This window comes from Camelus dromedarius, chromosome 1, assembly GCF_036321535.1.
Source record: "Camelus dromedarius isolate mCamDro1 chromosome 1, mCamDro1.pat, whole genome shotgun sequence".
NCBI lineage: Eukaryota > Metazoa > Chordata > Mammalia > Artiodactyla > Camelidae > Camelus > Camelus dromedarius.
This window is the reverse complement of record NC_087436.1, coordinates 97,037,472-97,053,215: the sequence shown is the minus strand read 5'-3', so window position 1 is coordinate 97,053,215 and position 15,744 is coordinate 97,037,472. Positions and strand designations below refer to the sequence as shown.

General features: G+C 37.6%; 1 protein-coding gene across 2 annotated transcripts in view; it reads left to right on the top strand.

Annotated features, from left to right (window-relative positions):
* The window catches only part of DTHD1 (death domain containing 1), a 62,005-nt gene that overhangs the window by 36,584 nt on the left and 9,677 nt on the right, over positions 1-15,744 (top strand). The window lies entirely within an intron of this gene.

The window sequence follows — 15,744 nt, the reverse complement described above, 5'->3', positions numbered from 1 at the left end:
AATGTAATTGGTCTAACCAGTATGAAAAATAGTATGAAGAATTGAGAATATAATTACCAAATGATCCAGCTATTCCATTTTTTGATATTTATCCAAAGAATACAAAATTACAAATTTGAAAAGATATATGCAGCCTACGTTTATTGCAGCATTATTTGTAATAGCCAAGATATGGAAACAACTTAAGTGTTCATACATGGGTGAATGGATAAGAAAGATGTGATACATATATACAATGGAATACTACTCAGCGATAAAAAAAGAATGACATCTTTCCATTTGCGACAACGTAGTTGGACCTTGAGAATATTATGGCAAGTGAAGTAAGTCAGACAGAGAAAGACAAATAGCATATGATTTCACTCATATGCGGAATCTAAAACACAAAACAAAACAAAAACCACGTAATCAAACAAAACAAAACAAAAACAAACTCAGAAATACAGATATTAGATTGGTGACTACCAACCAGAAAGGAGGGAGGTTTTGGAGGGGTCCACAAAATGTTTGAAGAATGTCACTTGATAGTTGGTAACTAGATTTTTGGTGTTGCTCACTTTGTAGTGTATACAGATTCTGAATTGTAACGTTGTACAACCGAAGTATATATAATCAATTTTACCTAAATTAAAAAAAAAGTTACTTTTGTTCACTTTTGTTTAAAATTCTTACTCTTATCAGGAAACAAACAAAAATTTAAATAATTTTCTTGCTGTACATACTATTTCTTTCAGTGATCCAGAACTTGTACTTCTAAACTACATTCTAATGAGAGATATAACTGAAAAATTTATTTTATTACTCCAGAGGAAGAACAAACTTCTTATCCTTTAAAGAAAACCAAGATATTTTTCTGTGTTTTTACTTGTATTATGAACAGTAGTAATATGGTTTTCACGGGGTTAGATTTTTGTACTGATTTTAAATAAATTACTAAGATGAGTAATTAATTTGACACATATTAATTGAACTTCTGAAATAGGGAATGAGCTATGCTAGACATTATGATAAATACAGAGCTTATATAGGAAAATACATGTCCTACCTAAAGCTGCATTTTCCATAATGATGGCCACTATCCACACGTGTCCATGGAGCACTCGAAATATGGCTAGTCCAAATTGAGATGTACTATAAGGGTCAAATACATACCGGATTCCAAAGACTTAGCACAAAAAAGAAAATAGAAAAAATTTCAGTAATTTGTTTAAATTGTTTTCATTGTAAATTACAATATTTTGCTTATGCAGTTAAATAAAAATATATTACTAAACTTAATCTCACCACTTCAAAATTTTATGTGGCTAAATAGAACATTTTAAATTATTTATGTATTTCAAACTATATTTCTATGGGACAGCGTTGCTCTAAATGGTTTATAATCTAGCAGAGTATGCCAAACATTTATACAAAGTCAACTTTGTAATACAGCGAATAATTAGACTCATAGTATCAACAGTGTACTAATAGTTATTCAGAGGAGGGTAATGGTTCTTCTGGAAGCTAAAATCAATAGAAGTTTCATGGTGGTTGTGGTATTTTATCTGAGCTTTGTTAAGTTGGTAGAGATTTGGCTATTGGAAAAAGTATGTTTGGCTGAGGAGATGGAATGAATTTGAGTGGGGATGGTAGGCATAACTTAGCAGAAATTCGTAAGTCACATAAGAATGAAGCTGGAGGAATAACCCTCCCAGACTTCAGATAATACTAGAGAGCTACAGTAATCAAGACAGCATGATACTGGCATAAAAACAGACATACGGATCAATGGAACAGAATAGAAAGCCAGAAATAAACCCACAGATCTAGGATCAATTAATCTTTGACAAAGGAGGCAAGAATATATAATGGAGAGAAGACAGTCTCTTTAGCAAGTGGTGTTGGAAAACTGGACAGCAGCATGTAAATCAATGGAGTTAGAACACTCTTTCACACCATACACAAAAATGAACTCAAAATGTCTTAAAGACAAGTATGAGACAAGACATGATAAACCTCCTAGAAGAAAATACAGGCAAAACATTCTCTGGCATAAATCTTAGCAACATTCTCCTAGGGCAGTCTACCCAGGCAATAGAAATAAAAAGAAAAATTAACAAGTGGGACCTATTTAAACTTATAAGCTTTTGCACAGCAAAGGAAACCATAAGCAAAGCAAAATGACAACCTATGGAATGTGAGAAAATATTTGCAAATGATGTGACTGACAAAGGCTTAATTTCCAGAATGTATAAACAGCTCATACAACTTAAAAACAAAACAAAAAAAAAACCAAACATGAAATGAACCCCAAAATGAACAGAAGACCCAAACAAGCAATTCTCCAGTGAAGACATACAAATGGCCAAAAGGCACGTGAAAAAATGTTCAATATCACTAACTGTCAGATAAATGCAAATCAAAACTACAATTAAGTATCACCTCAGACTAGCCAGAATGGCCATCATTAAAAAGTTCATGAGATAAATGCTGGAGAGAGTGTGGAGAAAATGGAACCCTTCTATGCTACTGGTGGGAATGCAGTTTGGTACAGCCATTATGGAAAACAGCATGGAGATTCTTCAAAAAACTAAAAATGAACATATCAAATGATCCAGCAATCCCACTCCTGGGTATATATCTGGCAGGACCTCTAATTCAAAAAGATACATGCACCCCAATGTTCCTAGCAGCATTATCTACAATAGCCAAGACATGGAAGAAAGCTAAATGTCCAACAGATGATTAGATAAAGAAGCTGTGGTCTACTTATACAATGGAATACTACTCAACCATAAAAAAGAATAAAATAATGTCATTTGCAGCAACATGGATGGACCTAGAGATTGTCATTCTAACTGTAGTAAGCCAGAAAGAGAAAGTAAAATGCCATATACCATTTACATGTGGAATCTAAGAAAAGAAAAAAAGAGGACATTAATGAACTCATCTACAAAACAGAAACAGACTAGCAGACATAGTAAGCAATCTTATGGTTACTGGGGGAAAAGGGGTGGGAAGAGATAAATTTGGGAGATTAAAAAATTTATTCTGTATAGCACAGGGAGCTATATTCAATATCATGTAATAACTTTTACTGAAAAATAATATATTTATGTATATGCATGACTGGGACATTGTGCTGTACATCGGAAATTAACACATTGTAACTGACTATGGTTCAAAAAAAAATAAAAGAACCACTAGAATAATTTCTAAGATGCCAAAAGTCTTTCAAGTGCTTTCCATGCATTGTGTCATTAATTCCTCACAAAAAAAACCCTATGAGGCATTATCATTGTTCTCATTTTATAAGAAACTCAGACATAGAAATTTTAGGCAACTTTCCCATGGACTCACAACTTCTTAAGTGTCAGAACTAGGATTCAAACTGAGAAAATATGCTTCACACAAGTGCAACCACTGTGTGCCGTTCCCTCTTTAGCAGATAAAGCTAGGATTCTTAGTCAAAGATACAGGATGGATTCTAGGATCTTCAGGTTCTCCCTGGAAGTTGGTATGACAATGTCACTACACTATGCTCCAGTGTAGAGGTGATAGTAAAATTATTTAACACATGATAGGACATGGATTCTGGTCATTTGCACTGAAAGGAGCCATTTGATCTGAAGTGCAGGGTCCTGGAGACATTAACTCTTTACTTACTGTTTTGGGGGAAACCCTGGGGTTCCTGGGAGGCATGTGTAGGGTAGCAGAGTCTATTAGACCATTGATACTGAAAATCATATTTTAAGAACAGCATAGCTAGAGAGGTGTATCCCCACCATCAATGTCTCCTCTGTGCATTTTCATTTCCATCCTAGGGCCTTTGTAGTGGCTGCTCCCCGCGTTTGGGGGCTTCTTCCCTCTGATAGTCACGTAGCTGGTTATTTTCCATCCAGGTCTCAGCTCAAGTATCAACCCCTTCACCCTACTCCTCCATCTCCTTATCTACAGTCACTCTTTAACCCCTGACTCTTTTAAAACTTACTTCGCAGCACTTACCATTCATTGAAATCATTTGATTTATTTACTTGTTCATTACATTTCTACTTGCCTTTGCTCCCTGAGAAGGCAAGTCCATGAGGGAAGGACCTATTCCACCCTGTTCGGGCCCTGTACTCAGTGATTACAACCGTGCCCGGCACCTCGTAGGCACTCTGCGTATTTGTGACTGGAGGGATGAGGGGAGGGCTGTAGAGTTCATTAGATTCTACATGTTTAAGAACTGTTGACTTAAAGGAATGCTTGAGTAGTCCCAGATCAGTGGTGTAGAGCCTGGCTGTACAAATGCTTAGCTGGCAGGCCAAGGGGTGATTTGGATCAACATGAAGATTTGAGAGCAGAGGAAGGTTACATCGGGGTGCTCTCTCAACAGCTAGATTTAGCACTTTACTTCCTGAGGTCACTATGTTGATATGATGCTGTGGGGTGCCCAGAGGGAGACCAGTGAGGGCGGCTGTGGGAATTCTCTGGCAGGAGGTGGTGAGCACCTCTCTGTGATGATGGTGGACAATGGAATGAAAGGCCTTTAGGTGAGAGAGGACAGACTAGAGGTACCAAATATGAAACAAATCCAGCTTTCAGTTTGCAGTATTTTCTCTGTGCCCTGACTTCATGAATTCATTAATCAAATTAGCCAAGCTAGATAATTAAGGGGTTTATATAGCTTTTCCTCAATGAAAGTCCCATTCAGTGATTGTCCCTGTCTTTTGCATGAGCTCTTCTCTGCTTTGATTCTAGAGCAGCACTCTCCATCTGCTTGCCTGAGCAGTTCCTCCTGGTCATCTCTCACAGCTCTGCTGAAGTGTGACTTCTCCCTGGAAGCCCTCCCTGACCCCTGCTCCAAGTTAGCTGTTCCCTGCATGTGTTTCCACAACGTTCTATACGTTCCCCCATCACTGCAGTTACCGTATTTTATCATAATCACTAGCCTTCCAGTAGACAAGTGTTTCTCAACCTTATTTGTTTTTCCTCCTAAGGAGTCTCTAAACTATATGTCTGTTTATGTATTATATGTGTATCTATATTTTATACATTAAAAGTTTAAATTTTTTTGTCTTGCCCCAGAGCAAATTTTCTCTCCTTGAGGGTGATGTTACTTTGGTTGGGAATGTGGGCAATCAACCATGCAGGCACATCCACTGTCTTGCTCAGCTTGTACGGTCAGTGCCAGGCACATAGTACACACTTGAAAATTATTTGTGAGTGATTAGATAAAGGAGACAATTTTTCATAACTTAACATTGCCCAACCTTGAAATTTATCATCTTGAAACTATACTGGGATTTAAAAAAATTACGTTTTAAATGCCTGCTGCCTTTCATATATGAATCTGCTGCTAATATGTCATTTTTTTTTTCCTTCCGGATAAGTTTGTATAGGGTTTTCCAGAGTCACTTTTTGGGCCCTTTCTCATGCCTAAACTAAGTCTTTACAAGTAAGTTTGTTGGTGTTGAGAAAGAATCTGTGGCTAGAGAAAATTCTCCTCTTTTAAAACTAACATACCTAAATGGGAACTGAAACCATGACCTCTATTTTTATGAGAACAGACTTCTTCCATAAAGTTTAGAATTTTAAAAAATCCATCTCAGCTAGGCAGTATTAGAATGTGCTATTTTTTCAGGAAATGGAAGTAGCCATAAAAGGTGGAGCTCGGCATTAATGAACACTATATTATGCATACATTTATAGATGTAGCATAAATGAGGGGAAGGCATCTGTCAAAATTGAAACTGTTTTCCACGGAGAAGGCAAGCAGGAAATATTCATATGTATGTATATGGATATAAACACACACACATTCACATACAAATAATCCCAAGGTGTGGCCTTAATGTACTGTGCCTGTTTACCAAAGCAGTGAATATATCACCCATTACCTCATGCTTGTGAGGCTCTCTGTTCATCTTACTCTTCAGCCTCCACCTTCCATTCAGTCATCTATTAATTCATTCAACGAAGACTTCCTGCATCCATGGGCCACGCACGCGGTGTTTCTGTCCATGCATGGTCTCATTCTTCCCTTCCCTCTCTATGGACTATTTTCATGTCAGAGGGCAGAGTGAGCTTTTAAACCATCAGTCAGATTCCCTCCTGCCTCTGCTCCAAGCCCTGCAATGACTATCAGTTTCACTCAAAGTCAAAGATTCTAAATGAACTTGGCCCCACTGACTCTAGGGCATTCCTTCCCATTGTCTCCTCTTCACTTAACTGTAGGCACAACAGCTCTCTGGCTGTCTGGAACTTGCCACCCATGCATCGGCTTTGGGTTTTTGTATTAGCAGTTCCCCTGCCTGAAATGCTCTTCCAACCATCAGATACCTGCATGGCTAACACCTTCATCTCCTTTAACGTGATCAAATTTCACCTTCTGAGGCTTACCTTGATTCTGTTTGTTATTTCAGTCTGTTCCTACCCATACAGCCTGACACTCCTTACCTTGCTCTGATTTTCTCCTTTCCTCTAAAACATTGTTACCTTCAAGCATGTATTTCCCCATTTATTATGTTTATCGTAGGAGCACCTCCATCCTACAGCTAGGACATAAGCTCCTTGAGGGCAAAGAACTTTATCTGTTTCATTCACCAATGAATCACAAGGACCTAGAAGAGTGTCTGGCATCTGTTAGGTGCTCAATAAATGTTTGTTGAATGGGTGAATTCATGAAGAGAGCTTGCATTTTAAATACCAAAAGCGTGAAGAGGAAGTAAGAAGTGTCAAGAAGAAAAGTAAGTTCACATCAGAGGGTTGTCAGAGCTGGCAGTGGACACTTATAGAAGGGATGGCCAGTGAGGGCTTCACGGTGGAGGTGATTTCTGGGCTGAGGAGCCATGGTGACAAGAAGCCTGTGTGCTTGTGTGGCCAGAAAAGCACACTGGGAGGCAAACAGCAAGTTCCAAGACTGGACTGGGCATCAGTGTCTCATCAAAGACTCGAAGGAAGACCATTATGGTGAATGCACACATGAGGAACAGAGAAAGGTGATGAGGCTTGAAAGATAAAGAGGCCCTGGTGATAGTTTAGATTTCAACAGAATCTGAAAACAGTCATAAAATCAATATATGTGAAAATGTATGGCTGAGAAGAGTGATGATTTATCTCTAAACTTTTCCTAGGTTGTGCTTCAAACTTCCTCTTTTTACAAACATATTCAGGTGAATTCAGTTCACCTTATGTCTATTTGTGCTTTGACAGAAATAAGGCAAGTTTCAAAGAACTGTCAAAGACTTTTTAGGTGGCAGGAAGTGGTGTGCGTATGTGCTTCTGAAATCACGTCACATAGATGACTGTCTGTGCTGTTAGGTTATTTGCACCAGCTTGAGTTGTGACTGCTTTTGACTCTTCCTGTCTGCTCAGAGGCTTTGCTTTGAAGGAGAGAAGGGCTCCAGGTGGCTGTTTTTGCGGGACTCTGACCGAGGCTGCAGTGTCCCAGTCATACCTAACCTACATATTTACGTAAGCCATCCGTTGACCCAAGTTTTGCTTAGCCTGAACTTCCTCTTTTTTTTTTAAACTGATCTCCTGACATGTGATTTCTAGTAAATAATGATACTGCTTCAACACTGAATTCTCACCACATTAAATAACTTGCTGTGTCAAAGGGAGGAAGCAAGCAGAGGCTGGTGTCACATCCAGTTCTTCAGAATCACCACTTTCTCACCACTTTGGACTTTCATTACCATCTCCCTGCCCTGCCAGGGTTGACTTTCTTTTCTATATGATTTTTCCTTCCTAACCATATGAAAACCTAAAGAACAATCCTGGCTAAATAAATGAGAAGATTCCAAACTATTGCAAATGTTTGCATTCATAGGCACTTCAGTTGTACTTAGGATTTTTCATTGTAGTAACTTACAAAATTATATTAACGTTCAAAAATGAAATGGAATTTATAACCCTTATGGTAGCTATTAAGAAAGGAGGTTAAGAAAAATATAGACTTTTAAAAATCCTTTAAGAGAAATCAGGGTTATGTCTGTTGTGGGAAATGGTGAATTTAAAATAGCAATAGGGAATTTTAAATAGTAATTTAAACATTTTTTTGGTAACTTAGTTTTATGCTCTCTACACTACAGTTAATTCCAATAATGTGTACGTTACTTCATCCTCCACCCCCTACCAATTATAGAAGAAAGTCATTTGAATCTTGATAAGGAGAGATATCATGTCAATTTCTTTAACCCATGAAAGCTTTAAAAGCTACCTCACTCTTTGCAGTGATTCAGTTCTGGCACTCCTTGGCTCTGCCTAGACATGTCCTCCCTGTCTGTCATCTAACCTTCCTCTAAGCCATCAGAAAGACCTTCAAAGACAGTTTTGACCATGTCACCAAGAACTGATTTTATATTGTACGTGAGATGTGAAAGGGAGAAAATGAACAAAACTAGTTTAGTCAGCAACAGGATCCTCTATTCTTTTCTGGGAAGTGCTTTGCCCACCAATTTAATCAGAAGAGAATCTTGCCCTCTCTTTTCCTCCTCCTTCCTCTTATTCTTCCCCCTTCCTTTTCTTTCCCTCTCCCTTCTTCTCCTCTTCTCCCCACATCTCTTCCCCTCCCTTCCCCTTTCTCCTTCTCTGTTCCTCCTCCTCCTTCCTCCTTCACCCGCTGTCCATAAAAGGGAAGGTTTTCTCTGCTCAATCAGCAGTATAACTAAACCAGGAATTGTGCACTATATTGATGTGTTTGCATTTATTCTGTTAAAATTATAACATTTAATAAGTGAAAAATGATGTTCATTAATTCTGACAATTTTCTAGTTCATGAACTGCAACTGTTTTTTTTTTGTAGATACAGCAGCAAACATATCAATTAACAAATACTAATTAAGTGCCTACTATATATGAGACATTATGTAGGGCCTTAAAAGAAAGTAATACCTGTCAAAGTCCTAGCTTTCCAGGAAATCACAGTCCAGTTCAGGAAATAAAACATAAACACTTTAAAAGTTGTAAAACAATGCAAAAGATAAATAATAATTGAATACAACAATACAGTAATATCATAAGACAGGAAGTGATGATAAATTGCAAATAAATGACTAAGATGGTAAGTGCTGGGACATTTCAGAGAAGGCAGGAATTCCAGTGGGCTGAGGTGACTTGGGGACACTTTACAGAGCAAGAGAGTTGTAGAGGATGATTCGTTCTGGAGAGGAAGAGAGAAAGAGGAGTGGGTTCCATACAAGGGGGATGACCTGAGCTGAAACTTAGAAGTTTAAAAAAAAATGACACAAAGGAACTTATTCACAAAACAGAAACAGATTCACAGACATGGAAAACAAACTTACCAAAGGAGAAAAAGGATGGGGGAGGGATAAATTGGGAATTTGGTATTAACAGATACAAACTACTATATATAAAATAGATAAACAACAAGGATCTACTGTAATAACCTATAATGGAAAAGAATCTGACAAAGAATATATATATATATATGTATATATATAAATATGTATGTGTATATATATAAATATGTATGTGTATATATATATATATATACACACATATATATGTACCTGAAATATTTTGCTTTACATCTGAAACTTACACAACATTGTAAATCAACCATACTGTAATAAATTTGCAACAAGGATAAGTTGTATAGCACAGGGAATCATAGTTATCTTGTAGTAACTTTTAATGGAGTGTAATCAGTAAAAATACTGAATCACTATGCTGTACACGTAAAACTAACACAATATTGGAACTAAACTATACTTCAATTAAAAAATAATGAAGTAAAGGGGAAAAAAAAGTTGCAAAGCACAAAGCACGCTTCAAGAAAGGACAATGAATAGATCTGTGTGGCTTGAGTGAAATATTTGGAAAAATCATACTGGAGATACATTGGGGAAAAGTTATGGAGGATTCTGAATGCCTTCTTTAGGTCATCCAAATGTTTCTGTGAAATTGTTATGGGGGGTCCTTTTGTCAAAATTTGTCAGAAGGATGTGACTCATTTCATAATATAGAGATCATGTGCAAAGCCGAGATTCACATCCGAGATTCTTAGGGTATGAGGAAACAACACAATCTCTCAGCTGCTGTGCTCTTGGAATGAGTCTGGCCATAACTGAGGATGGAGCAGCGGGTATCTAGCTAGTTTTCATTGAACATCTTTTATCCTATAAGTAGTGGCAAGCCCTTGGAAAATTTTAACCAGGAGGGCAACATGATCAAATTTTGTTAGCATATCATTGTGATAGCCTATAAGGATAAATCAGAAAAAGGTGAGCTTAGCAACAGTAAAATAAAGGGCTAATGAAGTTGTCCACGGAAGAGATGATGATGGCCTGATGTTCAGACCACGGCAGTAATGATAGAGAGAGCAGAGGTCGGAGAGGGAGTTAGGATTTGAGATCAACTGGACTCGGTGAAAGAGTGAATACGAGTAGGGACCGGGAGACAGTGGAAGTTGTGGACTGGGCGCTTCCTAGGGTGGCTCCCAGGACACAGGTTTGAGCTATGGTCCTATGATACAACAGAGTGTTTCACTAACTAGTTTAGAAGTGTGTTCAGACTTGCATTTCATCTCTGTTCCCCCTAATATTGCCCTATCCAGTGGCTGATTATAAATTCTCCTTGAAGGCCTATCACCGGCCCCATTTTCTATCTAGATCACACAACAGATGGGGTATTTTTTTTTCAAAAACAGATACGACTTTTCACTCTTCTCCTAAAACTTCTCAGTTGGCTCAGACTTTATGTCTATTGATCAAAAGTCCAAGCCACTTACTCTGGCATTTAAGGCCCTTCACAACCCCCTCTAACTCATTCCTACTGCATTTACCCAACTAATGTCTTTTGCTGCAGTTCCACTTAAGATCTCATTTCTTCTACACATTATGGTCTTAATTTCCTCAGAGGTTCTTCCCACAGCTGCCCTTGTGACAGCACTGACTTAGCTGTATGATCATCTCTTTAGAAGAAGACTAAATTTCCAAGGCAGAATTAGGTACTACAGTGGTATGTATTAACTAAAGCCCTGAATACATACTAACGTATGGTCTGTTATAATTTTAATTTGTGTAATAATAAAGGTAATGATAACTAATATTGTTATTTCTTGCTAGTAACTTGATAAAGCATTTACACATATTGACTCATTTGCTGAAAAGGTAGATGGTTGAATCAACTGAGGCACAGAAAGGTTTGCTCAACAGGAAATAGCTGGAGAATGGCAGTGTTACTGTTTGAACCCAAGTTCATCTGGTTCCAATGGTGGCACTCCCAATCTCTGTACCAGTGTTTCCTTTTGTGACTGAGTTCGTCAGGGCTGGGAGCACAGCTCATCCAATTTTGTAATCCCATCTCTAGGACACATTCAATAGTATTTTGTTGAACTATTAAAGAATAAATGAATGCATGCTGGGAAAATTGATAAAGCAATTAAAGGTGGAGACTTAATAGCTGATAAAAGCTTTACCTGTTTCCTTTCCCAGGTAATAGTTACATTTAGCAGAAGCCTTTCATGCCGACAAGCGAATGACTAATGTGGGGATTTCACACACTGTGGCCAGACATGGGAGGAAGATGTTTGTGGCTATCCAGGCCTTTCCCAGTACATTCATATCACTCTTTCTGTCAGAAAGGATATTCCTATCTATAAGCCAAAAAAAAAAAAAAAAAAAAAAAAAAAAAAAGACAGGAAGTTTTAAAAAGTCTGTTAGGATATTCTAGAAAAAATTTTGCTTAGAGTTGAATAGGAAGCTTGACAGGTCTTCATAACTGACAGAAACTTGTTAGGATTATAATTTTAGAATGGAACAATAAAGGAATGAGGTGGAAGTTTATGCAAGTTCTAATAGTGTTGTATGTCTTTAATTTGTTGAGTTGCTTTTTAAAATCAATAAGGTCTCCTACATGGCTGCATTTATGGATCAAAGAATCTGCTTTTGCCAGAATTGCTTGGAATAGTGAGCAAAGTTTTAAGCATATTCACAATAGCTACCATTGATGGAGTGCTTGGTTAAGTGTCAGACATGTCTGAAGCATTCCATATACATGATGTCATTTAATCCTTCCTGCAATCCCACGTGGTATGTATACTGCTTTGCCCTTTGGTAGATGAAACGTGAAACTGAGATATTAATTTGGAAATGAGGTTTATCTATTCCAGGTTGCTTTTGACAACTTTTCTTGACTGACTCCATGTGTATTCCATATATATTTCCTGACTTATCCAGAACTTTCCTCACTTTATCCCTGCAGCCATCCCCAAAAGCCCCTTCCTGCTGTCTGTTCCAGCTGCTTGGATCAATTGGGGTTTCTTGAATTGGTCTATCTGGTTTCCAGGGTCCTAAGCTGTCTTCTTTTGTGACTGACTCCTTCAAAGGCTGAAAGATATTTTAATTCCTTCCTCTTGACAAAGCCATAATCAAACTGAAGCCTTAAAAAAAAGTCATTTTCTAAGAAGCAATTGAAAAAATAATGAATAAACAAAACGTAAGTTTGGCTGCAGTAAAAGGTGCAGGGTTTAAAACTGAGAAAGACCTGAGCTAAACAATGATATGAATGGGCATGTCTTCTGGGATTGATAACAGCCTGATTTCTTTTCCAAAAATCTTAATTCCTAAATATATTGCACTTGAGACTCCTCTGGGTCAGCTCTACTTGCTCTAAACTCAGTTCTTTTTTCCACACTAAACTTACATCTCTGTGGGTTTATGCTGGTCTTCAGATCTTTCTATGTAAAAGCCTTTCCTTTTATTGTGAGGACCAAGCCTTCAGGAAGTTTAACACTGAATGTGCAGTGTATAATAATATCCGTGATTAATACAACCACAGGATGTTTACTGACTGATGCTGGTGTATTTTAATCTATACATATTTATTTTAAAAGCTGTGTGTGTGTGTGTGTGTGGCTAATTGCAAAGGCACACAGAAATAGAGAAACTATACAATGAATCTATATGGATCCACCACCCAACATTTCTGCCATTCCTCTTCCGTCTAACAGGTTTTGTTTGTTTGAGTATTTTAAAGCAAATCATAGCTATTCTATCATTTTACTTGTAAATAATCCTATATGTTTCTCTGAGAGGCAAGGACTTTTAAAACAAACAAACAAACAACCACAAACCACTGCAAAACCTAATAAAATTAGCAGCTATCACTTAACAGCATCTCCTATCCCATCCATGATCTATATTCATCTACTGACTCACTTTTCTCTTTTTACAGTTAATTTTCAAAAACAAGGTTTAAAAAGTATTCACACACTTCATTTGGTTTGTGGGCCTCCTCCATCATTTGCTGAATTCTCAGTGTAGGTAACGTCCTTTACAGACATTTCACTCTAGCCTTGTAGCATACGTCAGAGGTAGGAGCCATCATCTCTGTTTCACCAGTTTGAGGATTTAGCCAGAGCGTTTAGTTGGCTTGCCTAGGCTTACATGACTTCGCAGGGGCAGAGGCTACGCGAGGATCTGGAAATTAAAGTCATTTCTCTTTACGCTCTTTCACTTCCCCCATTCCTTGCACAGGTCAGAGCTTTTGTGTCCTTACATTGTCCACTTTTATCACTATGTTACATTGCCTCTCGTGTTTTTTGCCCCCTTCAAAATGTTTAGCGCAAATCTAGATCTCCCAGAAAGCCAGAGTGGTTGTACCTTTTGTTGAAGCTAAGCTTTGGAAAAGAGCAACTGTAGCTTTGGATGGCGGTTTCCTTTTTTATTTGGAATTTTTCAGCTCCTGAGGCAGAAGCAGACTTTCTGCATCATCTTGGTTGTAAGTGCAGAGTTACTTCTGAACAGTCCAATATGTTCCTCTTTTGCATCCATGTAAGGGACATCTCATAGCTCCTCATTTCAGAGCAGAGATAATGGCCATCCCTTAAAGATGATAAAGGCTCTAGCTTTCTCTGTCCTACGTTATGAGTTCACGTTCCTTGCTTTTTGTTGATGACTTACCACTCGGATGCCCTCAAAATGTTCTCCACAATTTTAAAAGAACAAAAATACTTTGCATGCATGTTTACAGTAAAAGATGGTAAAAGATACAATTCTCAGCAAATAAAAGGTGATACTTATTTATATTTTTCAAAATTTTTGGAATTATAAGTGCTTTTTATTTTAAGGACAGTAACATGCCAGCTTTGAATAAAATGGATTCAAAATGGATTCATATAGTGAGGCAGTTATTCTCTTTTTAATTCCTTCCTTGATCCACTGAGTAGATCGCAGGTTGGTGCCTGCACGTTTCTCTCTCTCTCTAACACTTTCAAGGTTTCCCTGTTAATAAGAAGAGAACAACTCTCAGGCTCAGAGATCTTGGCTGGCAACAGAATTTAATGATATTGTTTTGTTCTAACTGTATTGGTTGTTAAGGTTTCCATGTGTTTATACAAGTTAAATGGCATTACCACTTAGGACTGAAATATGAGTTTCTTTGAAAAATGAATTTGTGTAGGTAAAAAAAAGTAACTTTAAAGAAAAACATTAAGAAATAACAGCTATGGTTTCAATCACTTATTTATATATGATGCCCTGCTCTGGGTTACATGATGTGACTGGATGTTCCCTTTAAGGGCAGTGTGAAGCGGATACTATTATCATGCCCACTTCATAAGTGAGGCGAGCAAGGCACAAACCTGCAAGATCACAACGTTAATAAGTAGTGTGATTAGGAGTTGAGCTCTTTCCCTCCATCTAATACTGCTTCCGAGTCCAGAGCAGCGATGTTGACATATATGAATGGTGAGCAGAATGCAGGAGGTCCTGGAATGACTGAGGGAAAGTCCTTACAACCCTCACTTTATGTACAAGTTTTAACTTACAGACTATGAATAAAGGATCTGCAGACTTACAGACGGCAGTTTACACATTACATCTGCCACTTAGTGTATACGTTTTTGGTCAGATTATTTTACCTCTCGAAACCTCAGTTTTCTCATTTGTAAAGTAAGCATAATGACTAGCTCACAAGGTTCTAGATACACTAGACTCTGCCAAGGTTATAGAATATATTTTCAATTGTTAGAGTAATCACTGGTGCATGGTAAGTAATTAAAAATAGTAGGTGATATCATTCTCTGGAGGCAGTGTTATTTACTGTTTAAGTGAGGGCTTTAGACAGACCTAGATTTCAAGATTAGGTCCATATTACCTTGGAGAAACTACATGTGTCAAACCGGGATGACAGTTCTTCAAACTACTGTTAAGAGTTTGGAATGAAATAACACAGTTACGCATACAGCCCAGTTGTTGGCATCTATCCTGCCTGGTATTCTCCGAGCTTCTTGGATCTTTGGTTTGGTGCCTGATGTTAATTTGTGGAAACTTTCACTCACTATTGTTTCATATACTTCTCTTTCTTTCTCTTTTTCTTATTCTGAAATTCCTATTACACGTATGTTTTTATAGTTGTTCCACGGTTCTTGGATGTTCTGCTTTTCTCTTTTTCCTTTTTTCTTTTCAATTTTGGGGTTTCTATTGAGATATCCTCAAGCTTAAATTCTTCCCTCAGTCACCTCCATCTACTAATAAGCTTATTAAAAATATTCTTCATTTCTGTTACAGTGTTTTTGATCTGTAATATTTCCTTTGGATTCCTTCTTAGGATTTCCATCCCTCTGCTCACATTGCCCATCTGTTCTTGTGTGCTGTCTACTTTTTCACTAGAGCCCTTAGTATGTTAATCATAGTTCTTAAAAATTCCTGGTCTGGTAATTCTAACATCTCTGCCATATCTGAGTCTGGTTCTGATGCTTGCTCTGTCTCTTAAAATTGTGTTTTTTGTCATTTAGTATGTCTTGTAATCGTT